Source organism: Rhinolophus sinicus, linkage group LG11, assembly GCF_036562045.2.
Source record: "Rhinolophus sinicus isolate RSC01 linkage group LG11, ASM3656204v1, whole genome shotgun sequence".
Taxonomy (NCBI): Eukaryota; Metazoa; Chordata; class Mammalia; order Chiroptera; family Rhinolophidae; genus Rhinolophus; species Rhinolophus sinicus.
This window is the reverse complement of record NC_133760.1, coordinates 2,277,398-2,286,360: the sequence shown is the minus strand read 5'-3', so window position 1 is coordinate 2,286,360 and position 8,963 is coordinate 2,277,398.

Here is an 8,963-nt window from a genome sequence, read left to right as displayed (position 1 = left end):
GTAATCAATCATTAACTAACTCAGAATAGTTTCTGAGGATCCAGCGATTAATTCCATAGGAGGGCGAACTAGAAGGTTAATAAATAGAGGATAAAAGACATAGATGCTTTTTCATTTGAAGGCAATTTCTGGGAAAATAAACTTGGTGCTGTTTTCCTGGCCCCATATTTATCCTCATTCTGTGGACACTTTCTCCCAGGTTCCAAGCTAATTATTGCCTAAATTGTGAACACCTCCAGTCAAACAGTACATTTAGAGCCAGGAAATGGTGATTTTACTAATAGAAAAAGGTTACATCCATGTACTTTTTGGTCTGGAAAAAACATTAAGCCGTTTTCACAAATTACGGGCAGTATTTCTAATGTTAATAGGTTGATGAAATTGGTAGACTTTTTAACATCTTTCTAACCTGAAATAAGCTGATAGTTATTTACTTGCCCAATTGGTCGCCTTTCAGGAGTTTATATGTTCCTGGACACTGAAATGCAGGTGGGTCAGCCAAGACTCTGTGAGCCCAAATGACTGCACCAGGTGCAATTCCAATAGCTTTAATCCTCTGTATGTCAGAAAAGTTTAACAATTTATTCAGGCTAATAGATAACTTCAGAAAATTAGGTCTATGTCCTTCCTATAATTTCTATAAAAATAAAATTATTCTGTTTTTGTGTGAATATTTAACATGGAGGTACACTATAAAATGTATACATAGGGAAAATAAAACAATTGCTTTTGTTATTATGTGTTATGGAGGATGTCTTATGCCTGCAGCATACAGTTTGAAATGAGTAAGTCCTTTGAAGGCAGTATATAGATGGGTCTCTTTTATTGTACATTCTGCCATTCTATGCACTTAAATTTTTTTTATTAAGTTTATTGGAGTGACATTATTTAATAAGATTAATACAGGTTTCAAGTGTACAATTTTATAATACAGCATCAATATATTACACTGTCAAGTCTCCCGTCACCATACATTTGAACTTTACCCTCTTCTACCTTCCCCAAATCCCTTTCCCTCAGGTAATAACCATATTGTTGTTTTTGTTTGTGTCTCGTTTGTTCCTTTCAATTTTATATCCCATGTATGGATGAAATCATATGGTTCTTGACTTTGTCCATCTGACTTATTTTGCTTAGCATGATATTCTCAAGATCCATCCATGTTGTTGCAAAGGGCAGTATTTCATCTTCTCCTATGGCTAAGTAGCATTCCATTGTTACATATGTACCACATCTTCTTTATCCAATCATCTATTGAAGGATACTTTGGCTTTTTCCACGTCTTGGCCACCATGAATAATGCTGCTGTGAACATGGGGTACATATACTCATATATTTACTGAGAAGTGTTTTCAAATATTTTGGGTAGATACCCCAAAAGAGGGATTGCTGGGTTGTATGGTAATTTTATTCTTAGTTTTTTGAGGAACCTCCATACTGTTTTCCATAGTGGCTGTACCAATTTACATTCCCACCAACAGTGTATGAGGATTCATTTTTCTCCACAATCTCTCCAACACTTGTTATTATTACATTATTTGTCTTATTGATAACAGCCATTCTAACAGGTGTGAGGTGGTATGTCGTGGTTTCAATTTGCATTTCTCTGATGATCAGTGATGTTGAGCATCTTTTCATATGTCTGTTGGCTATGGGTATGCTTGGGAGAAGTATCTGTTCAGGTCCCCTGCCCATTTTTTAATTGGATTTTTGTTTTTGAGTTGTATGAGTTCTTTATATACTTTGGATATTATCCCCTTATTGGAGGTATTGTTTGCAAATATCTTCTCTCATTCAGTTGGTTGCCTTCCTGTTTTGTTGATGGTTTCTTTTGCTGTGCAGAAGCATTTTAGTTTGATAAAATCACATTCATTTTTGCTTTTATTTCCATTGCTTTTGGGGTCAAAATTCTCTCTAAGACCAAGGTCCATAAATTCAGTACCTATCTTTTCTTCTATGTATTTTATTGTTTCAGGTCTTACATTTAGATCTTTGATCTACTTTGAGTTATTGTGTATGGTGACAAATAGCAATCTAGTTTCATTCTTTTGCATATGGCTTTTCAATTTTCTCAGCACCATTTATTGAAGAGGTTTTCTTAACTCCATTGTATGTTTTTGGATCCTTTGTCAAAAATGATTTGCTCATACATATGTGCATTTATTTCTGGGCCCTCAATTGTGTTCTGTTGGTCTGTGTGACTAGTTCTCTGCCAATACTATACTGTTTTGATTATTGTTGCTTTGTAGTATAATCAGAAGTCAGGGAATGTGATATCTCTGGCTTTGTGCTTTTTTCTCAGGATTACTTTTGTTATTCAGGGCCTGTTGTGGTTCCATAATATCTGATTTCTTTTTTGTTCTATTCTTTTAAAAATGCCATTGGGCTTTTGATGGGGTTTGCATTAAATGTGTACATTGCAATACAGATTTAACTATGTTGATTCTTTTACTCCATGTACATAAAATATATTTCCATTTCTTTGTGTCTTCTTCAATTTCTTTTAATAATGTTTTGTACTTTTCAGTATATAGGTCCTTTGCATCCTTTCTTAAGTTTATTCCGAGGTATTTTATTCCTTTTGTTGCAATTGCAAAAGGATTTTTTTTTCATTTCTTTTTCTGAAATTTCATTGTTAGTATACAGGAATGCAATGGATTTTTGTACATTGATTTTCATATCCTGCAACTTTACTGTATTTGTTTAGTGTTTCTAATAGTTTTTTTGGTGGAGTCTTTAGGATTTTCTATATAAAGAATCATGTCATCTGATAAAAGTGACAATTTTACTTCTTCATTCCCAATTTGGATGCCTTTTATATCTTTATCTTGTCTGATTGCTCTGGCTAAGACTTCCAGTGCTATATTAAATAACAATAGGAAGAGTCGGCATCCTTGTCTTGTCCCTGATTTTAGAGGAAAAGCTTTCAGTTTTTACACCATTAAGTATGATATTAGGTGAAGGTTTGTCATATATGGCCTTTATTACGTTGAGGTACTTTCCTTCTATACCCATGTTATTGAGTGTTTTAATCATAAATGGATGTTGTATCTTGTCAAACACTCTTTCTGCATCTATTGATATGATCATATGATTTTCATCCTTTATTTTGTTAATGTGATGTATCATATAGATCAATTTGCGTATGTTGATCCATCCTTGTGCCCCTGGAATGAACCCCACTTGATCATGATGATATATTATCTTTTTGATGTATTGTTATATTTGATTTGCTAGTATTTCATCTAGGATTTTTGCATATGTGTTTATCAGAGATATTGGTCTGTTGTTTTCTTTTGTTGCGTTATCCTTGCCAGGTTTTGGTATCAGGGTAATGTTGGCCTCATAAAGTGAGTTAGGACGTATTGCCTCTTCTTCAATTTTTTTGAAGAGTGAGAAGGATATGAGTATAACCTTCCTAGACTGAATCACAAAGAACTGGAAAATCTAAATATGTAAAGGAAATATCTAAACAGTAAGGAAATTGTAACAATCATCAAAAACCTCCCCAAAAGTAAAAGTTCAGGACCAGATGGCTTCGCTAGTGAATTCTGCCAAACATTCAAAGAAGATTTAATGCCTATGAGTATTTCTGTGGTGTCTGTTGTAACTTATCTTTAATTTCTGATTTTATATGAGGCTTTTTTTTTTTCCTTAGTGAGTCTAGCCAGAGGTTTGTCAATGTTATTAATCTTTGTTGTATTAATTTTTTATTGTATTTTTGTTCTCTATTTCATTTAATTCTGCTCTAATTTTTAGTATTTCCTTTATCTGCTGACTTTGGGCTTAATTTGTTCTTTTTCTACTTCTTTAAGTTGTAATGTTAGGTTGTTTATTTGGGACTTTTTGTTTGTTTCTTGAGATAAGACTGTAATGATATAACCTTCCCTCTTATTACCACTTTTGCTGCATCCCAAAAGTTTTGACATGTCATATTTTCATTCTCATTTGTCTCTGTGCATCTTTTTTTTTTTTTATTATTAAATTTATTGAGGTGACAATTGTTAGTAAAATTACATAGATTTCAGGTGTACAATTCTGTATTACATCATCTATAAATCTCATTGTGTGTTCATCACCCAGAGTCAGTTCTCCTTCCATCACCATATATTCGATCCCCCTTACCCTCATCTCCCACCCCCCACCGGTGCAGCCGTTATGGAAGGCGGTGTGGAGGTTTCTCTGTGCATCTTTTGAGCTCTCCTTTTATTTATTCTTTGACCCAGTCGTCGTTTAGTAGCATGGTGTTTCATTTCCACATATTTGTGGGTTTTCCTACTTTCTTTTTGCGGTTGCTCTCCAATTTCAAAGCACTGTGGTTGGAGAATATGCTTGGTATGATTTCAATCTTATTAAATTTGTTGAGGCTAGTTTTGTGTCCCAACATATGGTCTATTATTTAGAATGTTCCAGGTGCACTAGAGAAGAATGTATAATCTGGTGTCCTGGGATGAAAGGATCTGTAAATGCCAATTATGTCCATTTGGTCTAATGTGTCATTACAGCTGATATTTCCTTGTTGATTTTCTATTTGGATGATCTACCCATAGCTGCCAATAGGGTATTTAGGTTCCCGACTACAATTGTGTTTTCATCAGTTTCTCCCTTTAGTTCTGTTAGTAGTTGCTTTATATATTTTGGTGCTTTCAGGTTGGGTGCATACACATTTACATAAGTGTTATGTCTTCTTGATGTATTGTCCCCATTGTCATTGTAAAATTTCCATTTTTGTCTCTTGTTAACTTTTTGTCATGAAGTCTATTTTATCAGATACAAGTACAGCTGTACACGCTTTTCTCTGGATGCCATTTGCTTGGAGTATCATTTTCCACGCTTTCACTTTGAGTCTATGTCATTGCAGCTAAGATGTACCTCCTGAAGGCAGTATGTGGTTGGGTTTTGTTTTTTGATCCATTCTGCTACTCTGTGCCTTCTGATTGTGCATTCAGTCCATCAACATTCAGGATGATGTATAAAGATTTCCTATAGTCATTTTATTGATTGTTTTTTGGTAACTCTGTGTCTCCATTGTTTCTCTGCCCTTGTGTTTCTGTCTTTTTAGTTTGATGGTATTCTATGATTTTGTCCTGTTTCTTCTTCTTCTTTTTTATGTTATGTGTCTCAGTTCTGGATTTTTTAGTGTGGTTACCATTAGGTTATGTGAAAGAAAGTTTCATATACACAGTAGTCCTTTTTCTTCTGCATGCATCTTATCGCCACTCCCCTTTTATGTTTATGTTAATCATCCCTGTTTATGCTCTGAGTTCATTTCCAAGTTGTAGTATTAATTGTCTTTTTCTCTTTTTCTTTTTTCTTTTTATCTCCCCCTCAGCTTCTATATGTCTGGAAAGATCTTTATTACTCCTTCATATCTAAAAAATACCTTTGCTAGATACATTATTCTTGGCTAGAAATTTCACTTTTTAATAGTTTGAGTATTTGGTTACACTCCCTCCTTGCTTGAAGAGTTTCTGCTGAAAAATCTGATGATAATCTAATAGGCTTTCCTTTACACGGTACTGTCTTCTTTCCCCTAGCTGCCTTAAGAATTCTTTCTTTGTCATTAATTTTTGACAGTTTTAATACATTGTGCTTTGGAGAAGGCCTTTTTTGATTGAAACAATTAGATGTTCTGTTTGCTTTTTGGATTTGAGGCTCCAGTTCTTTCCATAGGTTTAGAAAGTTTTGTCAACTAATTGTTTGTATAGGCTCCCTGTCCCGTTCTCCTCTCTTCTCCTCCTGATCTACCCATCATCCTTGTATTGCTCTTTCTGATGGAGTCAGATAGTTCTTGTAGAGTTCTTTCATTTAACTCCCAAGTATCTCTCTTCTTCCATTTGCATAATTTCCAGGTTTCTATCTTTGATATAACTAATTCTATCCTCCATCTGGTCAGCTCTATTTTCTAAGCTCGCTATTTCATCCTTCAGCTCTATAATTGACTTTCTCTTTGGTTCTTTTCTAAAATTTCAATGTCTTTGGTAATAATTTTGTTCATTGGTTTTATTTCTGAGTTAATTAAACTGCCTATTAAGTTTTCTTGCATATCGTTGAGTTTTTCCAGAACTGTAATCTTGAATTCTGTCATGTAAGTGACATATTTTCATGTCTTTAAGTTTATTTTCTGAAAGATTTTTAATTTTTGTTCTGAGCTGACTTGTTACTTTGGTTGTTCATAATATTTGATGGATTATTTCTCTGCCTAGGCATCTATGGGAGTGAATTCAGTAGTAGGTTGATAAGAAGAGGTCTTTCCTTTGATTTCCAGTATGTGGTGCTGGAGCATTTTATTGCACTGCTCTGGCTGGCTTCTCAGATCTCTGCTGGGTGGTGAGCGATCCCTGTATTCCCTGGGGAGGTGAGTGTCTCCTCTGTGACCAGGTCACCTCTGTCTCAGGGCACCACGCCGTGGGAGAGTGTAGTCAGTGATGGGGTTCTGAGCCCCTGAAATCCCAGTGCTGCCCCTGCAGGCAGATGCAGTGCTGCATTCCTGAGCTGTCTCAGGTGCCCCCACTGGGATCAACCTCAAAGGGGGGGGGGATGGGGTGGGCTGGGAGAGGCCACCAGAGTGTTTGTGGCTTTGTTCTCTACCCAGTAATGGTGACTGCCAGACCTCAACTGCCTCACCTCTGTATCTCCACCCTTGTCACTAGAATTAGCTGGAGTGTCTGTCAGTGTCTGTTGGCTACATAGGAACTGTCTCCCCAGTTCTCAGGGCTGCAGATACTTTGTACCTGACACTCACTGCTACAGTTTCTTCTGGGACCTGCTGCTGGCTCTGGGATGGTGCGGGGAGGTGACCAGACTCCGTGGCTTTGTTTTCTGCCTGGCAGTGAGGGTTGTTAGACCACAGCTGTCACACTTATATATTTGGTCTTTGCCCCCAGATCTCCACTCCATCACTGGGTTCAGGTGTATTATATTCTGATCACTCAGGCAGGAATGCTTGGTGCCACAGAGAGTGCAACTGCAGCTTGAATCCTTCCCTCTCCTGAGACCCACACTTAGCTCCAGGCTGTGTACCATGGCCCGTCTCTGTACTTCTCCCTAACTTCCTCTTCTGTATGCCCCAATCCACCCACCTTCAGATGTTTCAATGTGCAAATCTCTCACACTTGTTTGTGTGTTGCACAGGGAATCCTTTGTTGAATTATAGATGTTCAACATTTTGTAACATCAAGGGGAGAGATCAATGGGACCCCTCATGCCACCATGCTATTGATGTGACTCCCGGACCATGTTCCTTATTAACTTTAAGCCATGCCATCTTCAGAAAGTTATGTAATATTGCAAACATACAAAATAATGAAGAAAACAACATTTTATTTTATTTTTAAATTTTTTTAAAACTTTTTATTTATTTAAGTGTTTTTCCAGGACCCATCAGTTCCAAGTCAAGCAGCTGTTTCAATCTAGTTGTGGAGGGTGCAGCTCACACTGGCCCATGCGGGGATTGAACCAACAACCCTGGTGTTACGAGCATCGCACGCTAACCAACTGAGCCAACAGGCCGCCCCAAGAAAACAACATTTTAAAAGTCACACAAATTCCAAACAGGTTAATAAATAAAAGTTAATACTTTCTCATATCTATGACATATGTTACAGCACACCAGGAAACACTGCATACATATATGTCTTCTGTAGCCACCCAAAATCATATATTTTCTCTGTACTTTGGCATCCCATAATAAATAAGAACCTAGAATTTAGTGTGCACATCTCTGTTGTGGATGATTTTGGTACCTGTTATCCAATGAACGAGGCTGCAGAATACTAGCAGATACCCTCTTTTCTGCAAAAGTGCTTTAAGCACACATGAGACATGTTTCTTAGAAGGGCAGGCCTACTGCAAGGCAAACAGCTCCCAATGAATGATGTCTATGGAAGTCCTATAGACTAACACCATGACCTATGAAGGGTCTACATTTGTGGTGTAATTTATGTTCAAGCTCTCTGAGGAACCAGAAGGAAACTAGTCTCCAGTCCCAACCATATCTATGCTGACTCTTTCTTCCTTCCATGTCATGCTGACGTCACTCCTTTTCTGTAGAGGACACTCATTCGTCAAATCATTTATACAAAAATGTCCATTTCAAGGCAGTCTCTAAGAGCTTTAAACAATCCTAAGGCTGTTACTCAGGGAGGGAGAAAAGGAACGTCTGTGCCCTTGTCCCAGCATCTCAGACCCCTGTCCTAGGGACAAGAAGTATACACACTCAGCACATGACACAGCTCTGTGGGGCCGAGAGACGACACAATCCTAAAACTTCCCCTCCAGGAGGAAAAGAGAGGAGTGGAGTAGATGCCTCCAAAGATAAGGTTTGAGAGACTCCCCGTATCTCTTGCTGGGCTGGATGGTGAAGACCTTTCCATCCTGGAGTCCATCCATAAAGACTGGAAGAGGTGGCTCTTCTTCAAATGTGCAGATATCAACGCATGGCTACAAGGGTCAGAAAGAGTCAGGAACACGAGGCCACTGAATGAACAACATAAAGCCCAGTACCTGCCTCCAAGAAATGGAGATGTAAGATTACCTGACAGACAATTCAAAATCAGTGTCTTAAAAAAACTCAGCTCCTCATTTCACTTACCACAACACCCTCTAGGTCCATCCACATCATCACACACCTGAACTAATATAATATTGTATAACAACTATACTTGAATAAAAAATGAGGTAGGGCCGGCCCGGTGGCTCAGGTGGTTGGAGCTCTGTGCTCCTAACTCCAAAGGCTGCTGGTTTGATTCCCACATGGGCCAGTGGGTTCTCAACCACAAGGTTGCCGGTGTGACTCCTCGAGTCCCACAAGGGATGGTGGGCAGCGCCCCTGTAATTAAGATTGAACACGGCACCTTGAGCTGAGCTGCCACTGAGCTCCCAAATGGCTCAGTTGGTTGGAGCGTGTCCTCTCAACCACAAGGCTGTTTGCATCCTCCTTCCTGTTAAAGGCAGAGCCTGAG